The following is a 13,515-nucleotide window of genomic DNA, read 5'->3' on the forward strand; positions in this document are numbered from 1 at the left end:
TGTATCTATTGTGTGCTCTTGTGTTGTTATGGTTGAAGCTGAAGTATTCATTGACAGGTAGGACATTGCAATGTATGATTTTATATACCATGCTTAAGTCAGACCGAAGACGGCGTAATTCAAGGTTTTCTAGTTCTAGAATTTCAAGTCTGGTGGCATAAGGTATTCTACAACGAGTAGAAGAGTGGAGAACTCTTCTTGTGAAATATTTCTGGACTTTCTCAATTGTGTTAATATCAGATACGTAATGAGGGTTCCAGACTGATGAGCTGTATTCGAGTATTGGTCTAGCAAATGTTTTGTATGCTCTGGTTAGTAGTGTGATATTACCAGAGAAAAAGCTACGTAGGATTAGGTTAACAACTCTTAATGCCTTTTTGGCTATGTAGTTGCAGTGGGCTCTAGCACTTAGGTCATTAGAGATGAGTACTCCAAGGTCCTTTACAGAGCTTGGGTCATCAACAAGATCTTGGCTATTCAGCTTGTATTTTATTTTCTGATTTTTTTTGCCAATATGTAGGACAGAGCATTTATTTGTTGAGATTTGAAGTTGCCATTTGTTTGACCATTCAGATACATAGTCAAGATCTTTTTGTAGGGTAGCAGTATTGTCTGTGGTATTGAACAGCTTTACATCATCAGCGAAGAGAACGCAATTGCTCTTAATATGATCACAGAGGTCGTTTATGTAGAGTATGAAGAGAGTTGGTCCTAGAACACTGCCCTGGGGGACACCATTATTGACAGGTACTGGATTTGATAGGACGCTCCCGATTTTGACCATTTGTTGTCTGTTTGACAGGAATGCTTCTATCCAGTTATTCAGTTGTCCAGAGATACCATAGGATTTTATTTTTAGGAGTAGTTTGTCGTGTACAACTGAATCAAAGGCTTTACAGAAGTCTATGTAGATTGCGTCTATTGCTTTGCCTTGGTCGAGTTGTGTCGTCCATATGTTTTTGCAGTGTAAGAGTTGCAGATTACAGGATAGTTTTTTCTGAAACCAAATTGTTTATTGGAGAGTAGGTTGTTTGTCTCTAAGTGGAGGATGATGGATTGGTTAATAATTGATTCCATGACTTTACAGGTGACGCAGCATAAGGAGATTGGCCTGTAATTTTCAACTAGGCTTGGGTCTCCCTTTTGAAGATGGGGATGACTGTGGCTTGTGACCATAGGTTAGGCAAGGAGCTGGTCCTGAAAGATTTTTTCAAAGATTATGCTTAGAGGTTTGGCTATGGCAGTGGATAGCTTTCTTAAGAAGTAGGCACATATTCCATCCGGTCCAATAGATAGAGATGGTTTTAGATTGCGTAGTGATTTTTTAACATTGTCTTCTGTGAAATCGATATGTATTAGATCATTGTTGTTATCTGTGGTACGGCTAGGAAATACTGGGCATGATCCATTGCTGTTTACAAATACTGAGCCGAAGAATGTGTTAAAGAGGTTGGCTTTAATGGTGTCATCGTTGCAGTCTTTACCATCAGGTCCTATCAAGGGAGGGATGGACCTTGAGTCTTTTAGTTTGTTGTTTACAAAATTGTAAAAAGCACGGGTGGAATTGGTGCTTAGAAGGTTTTCCTCTTGTTTAATGTGATAATTGGTGCATTCGGTCTTTATCTGGTGGCATAAATTTTTGTATCGGTTTTTGAAATTGGCAACGTGACCAGATTTGTTTTTCCGCCAGAGTGATCTCTTTTTGGATTGAAGTTTCCTTATTGATATGGGTAATCTGCTTTTTTGTTTTGTTTTGAAAGATTCCTGATACAACTCAACGGTGCTTTTTCTTGTTTTTTCTTTTGAAGACGTTTCACTTCTCATCCAAGAAGCTTCTTCAGCTCTGACAAGATAGTTGCGAATGGAAGGATTTATATTCCTTGCACACAGCTGGTAATTTGCATCCTTTTAGAGGGTTGCTGAATCGCTTGGAGGTTTATGTCTGTTCTCAAGATTACCTGAGTAGTGCTCCGGGTTCCTGTACTCCTGTGCCATGTTTTGTTTAGAATGCCCTAAAATTCCATCAAATATAGTGGGATTTAGCTTGTGATCATTGCTAACATTCCAAAAAGATTTTCATGTACATTTTTTTATTTCATTTCACTAACTGAGTAGAATATAATGCAGAGGAAGGTGTTTTATGTAAGTACAGGTAGTCTTTGACTTACAACAGTTTGCTTGGTGACCAAAGATACACAGTGCTGAAAAAATTGACCTTTTTCACACTTAGGACCATCGCAGCATCCACATGGTCATGTGATCAAAATTCAGAAGCTTGGCAACTGACTCATATTTATGATAGTTGCAGTGCCTAGGGTCATGTGATCATCTTTTGTGACCTGACAAGCAAAGTTCACAAGCCACATTCACTTAACCATGTAACTAATCTAACAACAGCAATGATTTACTTAACAACTGTGGCAACAAATGGGGAAAAACTCACTTAACGGTTGTCTTACTTAGCAACAGAAATATTGGGTTCGGTTGTGGTTATAGGTCAAGAACTACCAATAATTTTTTTAAAAAACCTACCAATAATCAATTGATGTTTGGGGAGAAAAGAATAACAGCTGAGAAAAAGAATTGGCTCAAGTAAGCTTTAATAAAATGATTCATTTGAAGTAATAGTTTGGTGCATATAGCATAAGAAACTTTGGCTTCAATTTAGGAGATAAGTTTTTCTATCTGAAGATATCCTTTTATATACATGTAACTGTCATGTCACATAGTTGGATAAGAACTATACAGATTTTAGTAAAATATCTTTAGTATTAGCTGGACAAATCTCAAGTGGAAACTAATAGGAATTTCCTAGCTCATTTATAAGAATTTGAGCCCCTTTGAATGCTTTCAAAAAACCTGCAGTATGATTTGCCTACTATCATTTGGTCATTTATGTCTGTACCTCAATCATTCTTTTCTCAGCCTCCCCATCTCTGACAATAATCTTTCCCAAAACAGAACCTCAAAAGCATATAATTAGAAGTGGTTGCAGGGGTTTTTGTTATTGATATTGTTTATACTAGTCAGCAGAGATTTAAAGACCATTACTGTACAATGCAATAAATACTATACACAACCTATGTAGAAATCCACCTATAAGTGAATAATAGTTGTGGTCATTTGATAGCCTCAAGAGGACAATTTTCATTGTTCTCTGCCAGGGGCATACCAAGGATGGGACAGCAGAAATGACCCACCCTACAAGAGCACACAACAGATACAAACTCAATGTTAACCGCTCCAAACTTGATTGCAGAAAGTATGACTTCAGCAACAGAGTGGTCAATGCCTGGAATGCATTACCTGACTCTGTTGTTACATCCTCAAACCCCCGCTTCTTCAACCTCAAACTATCCACTATTGACCTCACCCCATTCCTAAGAGGTCTATAAGGGGCCTGCATAAGTGCACCATCGTGCCTCCCGTCTCTGTCCTATTGTCCCCATTTATTTGTACCTATTTCCTGTATTCTTACTCATGTTTATACTTATACCTATTATCTTGTAAGCAATTGACAAATCAAATAAATAAAGAAATAGTTACAAACAGTAAGCGTGTACATTGTCTGAGGAAGCTTTCTGGGAGTTTGGTGGCAAGTATAGAGTCAAGTTGCTGCTCTTGGCATGCCAATCAGATCTTTGGCAATGTGATGGATCATCAGAGATGGTGTAAATTGAAGATTGCTTGATTGCTTGATTAGGCCAGCCTGAATCCTTCTGCTCCAGGGATCAAACATGCCAGTTACAGCAATATTTCCAGACAATATTGCTAAAAACAATATTGCTAAATGCTGATTAGGAATGATCAAAATTGTAATCCATCATGGATGGTACCAAGCTGAAGAATACTGCTACGCAAAATAAACATGCCCAGTAATGTCCATTAATATATTTTTCTTCCCTCATACCTCCTAGGTTTCTACAAGTTTCTATAAGTTCTCTGTAAATAACTTGCAAGAACATTTTAGTATTTATTTGATTTGTCAATCGCTTACAAGATACAGGTATAAGAATAAACATAGTTTTGAATACATGAGATAGATACTTATAAGAAAAATAAAAAGAAACAATAGGACAGGGACGGTAGGCACGATTGGTGCACTTATGCATGCCCCCTACATGAAGATGAATATATATTGCTTGTTAGAAGGGGAAAAAAATAAGCTACATAATTATATTGTTTAGATAACAAAAAAGGAGCATTCCTAAATAAAGCAGTAGCATGTGTTTTTACCATGATCTTAAAATATGTTTTAGCCATTCTGAACTTTTGAATGGATCCTATCTAGACTGCAATAATTTCCAAAAAAAGATTGATTTTAATATATGAGTAGACATATTTGAGAGAGTGTACATTCCAAATTATGACAATATTTGGACCTCCTTGTTTCATTCTAAAAATCACAAACTAGAATTAATTTTCACACCATAATGCTGATTTAATATACATGAGTTTCACACATGGAACTGTGCTAATTACATGAAACTGAATCCTGAAAGAAAAGATGGATGGATGGATGGCGGATAGAAACATTATTTAATGCATAAAAGAATGGAATTGTAATGAATGCTGTAATTGTTAGTGTCTAAAAGAAAAGAAAATTACAAATCCTGGGGGAATGTTAAAAAATGGAAAAGCTGCAAATACAGATAGTGTAACTAGAATAATGTTATATATGGGTGTGTGTTTTTCTAAAATAGATGTAAATTGTTTATTATTAATGAATCTAGGTCTTTTAATTTAAAGAATGCTATACGAAGAAGCAGTAACCATGCTTCAATTCACAGCTGAAAATGTGCTTTAGAGTAAACATGATTCCACTTCACCTATCAACACCACCTAAAATTAGGGATGGTATGCTACTGATTCTTCCCGGTTCTATAGAGCCAATAGCTCTGAAGAGGAGCAGACACAGAATCAGTTCTGTGTTTGCTGCTGTTTGGCCCCCCGCACTCTTACCTGTCCTTTATTGCCTGCTTTTTCAACCTCAGCTGCTTTGCGCGGCACAGCTGAGGTTGAAAAAGCAGGAAAAAAGAGGCTTTTCGAACGCTGCACACCTGTGCACAGCGCTTTTCAGCTGTCCGGGTAGCACAGCCTAAGATTATTTTACATGTGCATGTAAAATGTAATCACCAAACTGGTAGTAATGTTGGTTGAATCCCACCCCTGCCTAAAATACTCATATTTTTTCCTGGGTTTGCATGATGATAATATGTAAAGGCAAACTTTACAGAAAAGTAATGTGTACATTATGTAAAATTGTTGTGCCCTCTATACTTGAAAAAAATGAGCCCAAGAAAACACTTGCTTTGTTTCAGGAGTTAATAGAGGAATTACAAATACATCCACATACAAGAGTAAACATAAACAAAGAGACATTGGAGACTGAGCTTAGGAAAAAAATAGTTATGGGTGAAATTAGATTCAAAACAAAATAGTATTAATTGATATACACTCTGTTTGATAACTTATTGCATATGGGAATATGAGAGTAGACTGAGGTTGACATAAACTAAAAATGGACCAGACATCATAAGAAAAAAGACAGGAATCTTGTTAAAATATCCCTTCAGGAGGTGGGTAAGAAGGAACCAAGTCATTAAGGATGAAATATCAGAAGACAACCAAAGGAGGCTGGGCACTGAGCATGCAGGAAATTCCTTAGTCTCATTGACAGTTATAGACTTATAAATCAAAAAAGATAGTCCTTGACTTACAATCACAATTGACTGGGAATTTTAGTCAGGACATTGCAACCAATCATCAATGCAAGTCAGTTACCAAGTGCCCAAAATACAATCACATGACTATGCAGGTGATGTGGCAGCAATTTTGAGGACCAGGTCATAATGTTTTTTGAATCCATCATAAAGGTGAACAATTGTTAAGCAGCCAGGCATGTCGAGGTCTACTGTAAAGCAATGATTTTTAGAGATAAATCAGGCTTGTAAATCCTGCCCACACTGAGTCATTCTGGATCCTAGCTTAGTAGTTTCTGTTCCTCTAACAAGTCTCTACTGAGAAGGAGTTGGGTAAGTGGCGACAATCAGGTAAGTGTGTGAGACAGGAAACGTGTTGTAAGTTTGCTGCGATTTTGAATTCAATGGGTCTATATGTTGTCTCAGAATCTTATATGCCACAGAGTTCTGTTTGAAGTTATTTGTATATGTTTCTAATTATTTATCAGCTTTGGACTAGAGTGGTATGGAATTTTGTATTCTCTAGCTACACCTGTCTGAAAAACTCAGGCCAGGACTAAAAGAGCAGGAGGACTACAAGATCCATACACTCGACAGGCTGCATGTGAGTGAGTGATTATGCCACTTTGGACTCTCTTAATCTCTATCCTGAGATAAAAGTGTTATATGGAAGTGCGGGCTGAATACTTCAGGAGAGCATAGTAATAAATTGAGCCTAATAGCTGTGGATTAATCTAGAAGTGGCATTGCAAAACAAGAAGAGAAAGCATAAAAAATGAAAGGTTGCTATGCATATTGACTACAAAACTTGAAAAAGGTATGATGTATGATGTAGAGAAAATTAATGAGGATCAGTAATATAAAAGAAATGTCAGAAACAAGGTTTAAATGGGTTAAAAAGAAGCAAAATGTTGAAAAAGTTATAATTGAATAGAACTGGGATCCACAAAGAAAAAGAAACAATAAGCTAAAAGAACAAAAGAACGGTTAGTTGAATCTTGCTTCTCTCATATGTGTATGATAGAGGTAAGAATGGTTTGCAATGATACAAGGGTGTCAAGATATATACTTTAGGTTAATGTAAACTAGATTTCATTAGATATCTTTTCTTTTTTTCTTTGTCTATATTTTGTTTTGCTTTCTAACTTATTCTTTTTCAGTGCTTTGTATAATGCCACATTCTCAAAAAACTGAATACACACAGACACAGACACACACACACACACACCTAATTTTTAAAAATTGTAAACATTTTATTTTTAAAAACCACAGAAATAATCAGGAATTTATATATACTGTCCCAATATAACAATGTTTATTTTTATAAAAATTGTAATTTCAACATGATTATTATTGAATCATTGGGTTTTAAATCTTCCTATTGTTTCATCAAGATAAAAATGGCAGCAGCAACATCACAATCAACATTATGCTTCAACTAGCTAGGTAGGTTTAGTCATGTATTTTTTCAGAGTGATGACTAAATCAGTACCTCTTCTTTATGCACATCCAACAGTGCACACTGATTAGTTTTTAAATCTGTTCGTGTCTTGTAGGAAACACATATCACATCTGTATCACAGACAGTCTTAGTAGCCAGAAAATTAATATTTGTTTCTAGAATGATTAGCAAACCTGTTGCTTTCTGGGGTGCCTACTAATATGCAGAGGCTCAAACCATGAGGATATAAAAATCAAAATACCTACTTGACTTTATATATATTTCCTGAAGAATAGTTATTAATGGATGTGCTTTGATATTTTGAAAGCCCTTTCTTCTCAGTTGAAGAACCAAGTCAGTTTAAAAAAAGGAAAAACCATTTTTATTTGTAAAGTGAATTAATATAAATGCTTTCAATAGATAATTCTAAGAGAACAAGGCAATGAATAAAATCAGAATAAAACATTAATACAAACAAAAATAACATAGTTAAACCAACTGGTTGGATATAGCTACTTTGATCATATATCCTCATTATGAAAGATAATATTTTATTTCAAAAAGTGACTCTTTAGATTTTTCAAAAACTTAAGTTTTGCCCTTTATTTTGATCATTTAATTTTTACTATATAAATGGTACCATTTAATGCACAATCTCTCTCTCTATAAAAGCGAAATACCACTCACTCATCATCACGAAATCTCCAGAACCGTAAAGTGTACAAACTTTAAATTTGGCACGTATGTTCCTCTTGGCTTCTAGGTGCTCACTAAGAAAGGATTTTTCAAAATGACCATCAGATCATGAATATTTCTTAATAGAGTAATTAACACACTCTGATGCTAAGGAGTTCTATTCCCCCTCCCCACCTGAAAAGAACTCTGTTCTAACTGCCAGTTGCCTCACATTCCGTTACCTCACATTCTGTCACCTTAGTAACTCCACAGCCATTTGCACCACTCAGGTCACCTGAGGACACAGACAAACCTCCAAGTTGCCTGAACAACTCTCTAAAAGGATGCAAACTACACTTCCAAACAGGAAGCTACTTTGACATCAAAGGTTTTAGTATTTTTATTACCCACCATCCAGTCAGAACTGAAGAAGCTCCTTGGATGAAAAGCAAAACATCTTCAAAGAAAAACCAGAAAGTCCAGTTGTCTCCTAAAAAAAGCACCTTTGGGACAACAGTTGGAGGATTGTATTTTACAACACTTTTGCTGAATAGATGATAGATAGATAGATAGATAGATAGATAGATAGATAGATAGATAGATAGATAGATGATAGATAGATAGATAGATAGATAGATAGATAGATAGATAGATAGATGATAGATAGATAGATAGATAGATGATAGATAGAAATGGAAAGGAGAAAAAGGGAAAGAAGGAAGGGAGGAAGGGAAAGGGAAAGGAAAGGAGCGGTCTGGGGCTTCTTACAGTACTAAACATCAGTACTTCACCAAAATGTCTACACCTTCCACCTATGGAACTGCTTCTTCAAGGTGATGGGAGTGATATTCCCTTATGTGTTTCAATCACTGACCACCAATGAGCCAACGGATTGTGAACCAAATTTCTCCTGCATAGCTCGATCACATAGTTTCGTAGCGAGGCACAGGTATACAGCTAGTATTTCATATGCATGTCAAAAATAGAAAAATTGAATTGCCTTTTAAAAATAAATTTACATATATTATTTTAGATATTTTTATTAGAATTTGTTTTATAAAGTTCTTTTATTTTGCTCTTTAATTTTCTTTTGCAGAACAAACTTATAAACATAAACTATTACAATATTTGATCCTTATGAACATCTTTCAGATTTGCCACATTTTCGAGTTTGTCCTTATTTTTTTCCAAAATATAGTCATTGCAGATATACCAGTAGAGGAGATATTTGTAGCTCAGGGTTGAAATGAGGGGTCCTTAGCACTCTCTGAGTGTTTGTTTTCTTGCAGACATTTCATTACCCAAACTAGGTAACATCATCAGTGCTAGTACTGATAATGCTACTAATGAAATTTTACTAATGTCTGCAAAAAAAACCAACCAATTTCAGAGAGCACTGCGGATATAGTCCAACAATTATAAAATTTTATTGGAGAATACTCTCACTGGTCTCCTGAATAATGAAGATGTAATTTATTGACTGATTTACTCAATCAGTCAATTTATTTAGCCTCCCATCTCAACAGTGACTGGGCAGTGAGGAATAATAAACATTTAACAAGTATATATGCAAAAATCAAAGTACATAGCAACCAAACCAATATCCATATAGCTAGCTCCTTTCACATACTCAGGAACCCAGGCCAGACACAAAGCCTTTAGAGGCCTTGCCAAAGACCAGTAGGTTCAGGGCCAACCTAATCTTCAGGAAGAGAATGTTTTAAAAAGTGGATGTTGTGGCAAAAAAGGCTTGTCTTCTGAGACTCAGAGCATGCACATTCTGTTAAACTGGAAGAAATGGGCAGAAATAACTGGGAAGAGAAGGTTCCACAAGTAATCTGACCCAAGCAATGAACACATAAAAAGAAGAAAACAAATAAGTCCACAGACTGAGATGGGATACTAAAAATACAGTTTGGAACGATAGCAACATGGAAATCTAGTGGTGTTCACTAGATTTCAGATAATGGGATTGCAAGTGAAGACTATTTAAAGTAAGTATGTAAATAAAATATAACCACCAGGCTCCATATGTATATTTATAAAATAAAATAAAAACCAGGGAGGGGCAAATAACATTGGAAGAGAAAGGAGCTCCATTTCTCTTTCCTTCCTTATAGTTTTATTAAAGTGCACTAACTCAGAAGATCAACTTTTTTTAATATAAAAATAATTATCAACGATTAATGGCTACCATGAAGAGCAAGATAAATCCTGTATCTATTTGAAGATATTATTTATATAATCTGAAATATACAGTCCAAATTCTTCCTTGTATTTGATGCTAGTGTATTTTCCATTGAGGTTTCGTGATGTGAAGTATAAATTAAAATCCATTATCATGACATACAACAATTCTCAACAAAGAATGTCAACAACAAAGAATGAAACTATTGTGTTTTGCCTTCCATTACTGCATTCTTTCTCAAGGACCTGGGATAGGCAGATATGGATGTTTTTGTTCATGTTACATATGCAATATATATATTGTCGCATAATGTAAGTTGCTTCAAGTAAAGCTGCCTTTTGCAATTGACTGACAGCAATTTTGTCAATACTAGTAGTGTTCAAATGATGCTCCAAATATTTTGAGATTGCACCCAAGGCATCTATTACTATTAGTACTATATTTGGGGCGGGGGTTTACCACGGTAATACTATTTCTATTTACAGGTCTTTGTGTTTTGTTATCATCTCCAGTTCACAATCCAGACTTTTTGTCTTTCTTATCAACAGATGTTAAGTCGGTGGTATTATATGGTAGATGCTTGTGATTCTAAAGTTTCTGCTTTGAGGTACTGTTGTTTATAGTCGGTCGGTGTGATCTTCTTTTAAGTAACTTAAAAGACACCTAGAGCATCATTGGAGCAAGACAAAGAGCAGGACTGACTAAACTCAGGTAAAAGCCTATATTAGGTCTTACCTTATAGTGATAAGAGTGACAAAGAATAATTATTTTACAAGTTCTAACAAGCTGTTCATATCCTAAAGCTGTGTTTAATATTTGGACAGACATGTTACTACTTGATTACAGATATACCAGAAACCTGTTTTTTTATATGTATCAGGAAATAACAAAGCAAGTTTAAAAGAAAATTATTTCCAAAAATATCCTCCTGCAACAATATGCATGCACTATTAGTCATTGATAGGACTGTATCTGACAGCTCTTTTTTGTTTTGAATCTGTCCTTGAATTTCTCTGGTATAAGGAGGAAAACTAGCATTAGTAAAACTAAGTTTATCAGGCACAAATAATAGGAACAGGAGTTTATTATGTGCAACCTATATACAGGAATCTGATCTACTAAAAGTCCAGGTAAATTGGTGCTAGATAAGAGACAATGGAATTCACAGAAGTTCGACTTAGGTCTTTTGTGGGAGTGTAGCAACTCCAAATTGATAATATGTGTCATCCTCCCACCAGGTCATCTACAAAGTTGTGGGGATAATAGGAGGAGGAAGGTGTATTAGCTATGTTCGTCACCTTGAGTTATTTACTAAAAAAAAATAAAGGCAGGACAAATAAAGTGACTTAAAGCCATCTTACTCATTGACTATAAACAAAGCAAAGAGAACATCATGGGAATAAAACAGAATAAAAGATATTGTCAGGACAGGTTTGTGACTTGTTAGGTGCAAATGTGAAACTCCAGCAATTTGGGAGATGAGTATTATATTTGGTAATTATGCTATGCTTTGAATCGACAGCCAAAAGGGTGTTTCAAAGTGTGCATGAGTGTGCATGTTGCATCTGTTGGAACCTCTCTAAAGAAAGTCTTTTTAAAAAATGCCGTGTCAGAAATTTCTTAACTCAAATGCATGTTTTCCTGTGATCCTGCAGCTATTTGTAATCCCAGGAAAAGATGCAACTTTTCTAAGGAGACAATGATATAGGTATAGTATGAGTGTCCATACCCACTCTGAACTACATTCTAACTTTGAATCCAGAACAAAATATGTGCATTCCTAATGGCAATGAATTTTAACTTCTGTGTAATATTATTATACATAGTTTTATTTCAAACAATTTCAGACTAGTGTAACAACTAAAATTAATTTACAGGCATAAAGACTCTCATGTTTCTCTTTTCTCCACCTCCCTGACCAAAAAAAAAAAAAAAAAAAAATCAATTTGAGGACAGATAGATTTAAGACATATATTGCCATTGTAATATGTATCTACAATGATTCATAGTGAAGGTCAACCATGGTTTTTTGGGTTCAAAGTACTATGGCATTTCATAATATTAACTTGTGACAAAAACATTCAATCTGCAATTTCCATGTGAAGGCTGATGCCAAACTGTAGACCTTTTTACAATCTTGCTTTATTGTTTTAAATTATTTTCTCTCTTCACTATCTAGTTGTTTTACTACCTTGTGTGATGAGTAGTTGGAAAACTGGATAATTTAGATAAACTTTTAAGACATTTTGTATAATTTTAGTAAAGATGCTAAGAGGGATCTTGGAATATGTGTCCTCTCATGGAGCATCATAGGTATCTTTATGTTTATCATTTGTATATCTTACTTATCATTCTGTTGTTGAGAATAAAACAATAATCTATTGTTCTCTTATTTCTGAGATTATTTTTCTGTGGGAAACTATCCTTGTGCTAATAAGTTGATTTTGGGGGAGGGAGTGGCTCCTAGCACTATCCTTTTAAAAAGTTACATTCTTTCCTTTCTTGGTGGAAGAAAAATGTGAAGAATTCACAGGAAGGGTGTAAATACAAGTTAACACCAATCATATTAAATAAATAATGTCACATGGAACTTCCTTCCCAAATATGGTTATTTGCTTGTTAAAGAAGGGAATTAGAAGAAACATATTTTCTGTATGTGATCAGGATGGAATTTTGCCATTCTATTGTTCATAAAACTGAAATTGTATATTTTAGTTTTATGAAGTACTGTGGAGGGTAACTATCAAGAGTACAGATTATTCATCTATTTTAGCAATTTAAAACCTGTGGTGCATCATGGAGAAAATAATGTTTTTTAGGGAAAACATGTATGTCTTATTTTTTCTTTATTAATTAAAACAGTTTTAAAAATAGAATTCTATGTCATTTGATTTGGTAAAAATCAGACATGGATTAATTACAACAGAAACGTTATCCCGTAATTAGCAAGATAAAATAGGATAGTGCTACAAACTGAGAAAAATCTTTCTCCTCCTTTCATGCAGGATAGTTTGAACAGGGAGATTCCATTGTAAAATGAATGTTAGACATTTAGTAACAAATGGGAGAAAAGAACATGTTTGGAAGAGTGGAAAGCTGCACTTGTTTTTGTCCTCATTTGGAATCTGTCAAGGCTTCATAAAAAGTACTGGAATTAAAGTCCACCAGCAGATTCAACTTAGATAACTAAACTGATTATAGAGAATTCAAAAGTCATTGTACACAAGACTTTCATGTTTCAGTCAAAAACCATGCCCTTTATACATGTTTATTTCCAAGGTTTGGCTCTTTAGTGCCTTCCTGCTGCCTTTTTGAATCAATGTCTTACTCATTTCCCAGTCTTGAAGGCCTCTATCATCTGTCCCTTGTCTTGTTTATGAAACAGCTTTCTCTGGCATGAGAATCAGAAATTCCTATCTCACCAGTTTCAACCCTTGCAGAGTCATGATTACAACTTAGGACATAATTATGCCTTATACTTCCCCCATAATGCGCTACTCCTTTTCCCT

This window comes from Notechis scutatus, chromosome Z (genome assembly GCF_049901735.1).
Source record: "Notechis scutatus isolate UNSWTSFEM ecotype Mainland chromosome Z, rNotScu1.2, whole genome shotgun sequence".
NCBI lineage: Eukaryota > Metazoa > Chordata > Lepidosauria > Squamata > Elapidae > Notechis > Notechis scutatus.